At 45.5% G+C, this 695-nt stretch overlaps 1 non-coding gene across 1 annotated transcript; it reads right to left on the bottom strand.

Annotated features, from left to right (window-relative positions):
- Positions 1 to 265: 265 nt before the first annotated feature.
- Trnat-ggu (transfer RNA threonine (anticodon GGU)) lies at positions 266 to 338 on the bottom strand. Its single transcript has one exon. It is a non-coding gene; the product is annotated as a tRNA-Thr (tRNA).
- Positions 339 to 695: the final 357 nt, after the last annotated feature.

Genomic DNA, 695 nt, shown 5'->3' with positions numbered 1-695 from the left:
GAGGACTCCCTTTCTTCAGAGTACCACTCTGACCACTCTGAAGAAGGGCAGTCCTCTCCCTGAAACGTCAGTAAATTTATTTTTATTTTCTACGTCTTTCTCGTTTGTCTCTGTCTCTACTAACGTTATATATATATATATATATATGGGAAAGAAAATAAGGGTTGGCAGTCAAGAAAACCTCGGAAAGCAAAGGGGAGGTTGTGGTGAGTCATAGAAAGAGATGAAGAATTTTTTGAGTCGAAAAGAAAGTGGTGAAAAAATGCCCGCCGGGTGGGATCCGAACCCACGACCTCCAGAATACCGGTCTGGTGCGATAACCACTACGCTACCGGCGGGGCTGTTTCCCCAGCACTTTCTCGGCTATTCATGTTAAGGTATTTTTGTTTCCTGCACTTGGGGGTTGTAGCCAGCGCCACTCGGACTACTCGGGGTGAAGGGGACCTTCTTTTTAACCCCCGGGCCGTGACTCGAGTGTGTACGACATGCCGAGAGTGGTCGACCAGCGTTGAACCCTCCTAAGCTCCCTTTGGCACCAAGACTGCCAGAACAGAGGCCCTCGCTAAGCATATAGCGAATCAAAAAATTCTTCATCTCTTTCTATGACTCACCACAACCCCCCTTTGCTTTCCGAGGTTTTCTTGACTGCCAACCCTTATTTTCTATATATATATATATATATATATATATATATA

Source organism: Haemaphysalis longicornis, unplaced genomic scaffold (assembly GCF_048455015.1).
Source record: "Haemaphysalis longicornis isolate Haplotype H1 unplaced genomic scaffold, Haemaphysalis longicornis Haplotype H1 scaffold_2, whole genome shotgun sequence".
NCBI lineage: Eukaryota > Metazoa > Arthropoda > Arachnida > Ixodida > Ixodidae > Haemaphysalis > Haemaphysalis longicornis.
The sequence above is the reverse complement of the archived record's forward strand: the minus strand, read 5'-3'. Positions and strand labels throughout refer to the sequence as shown.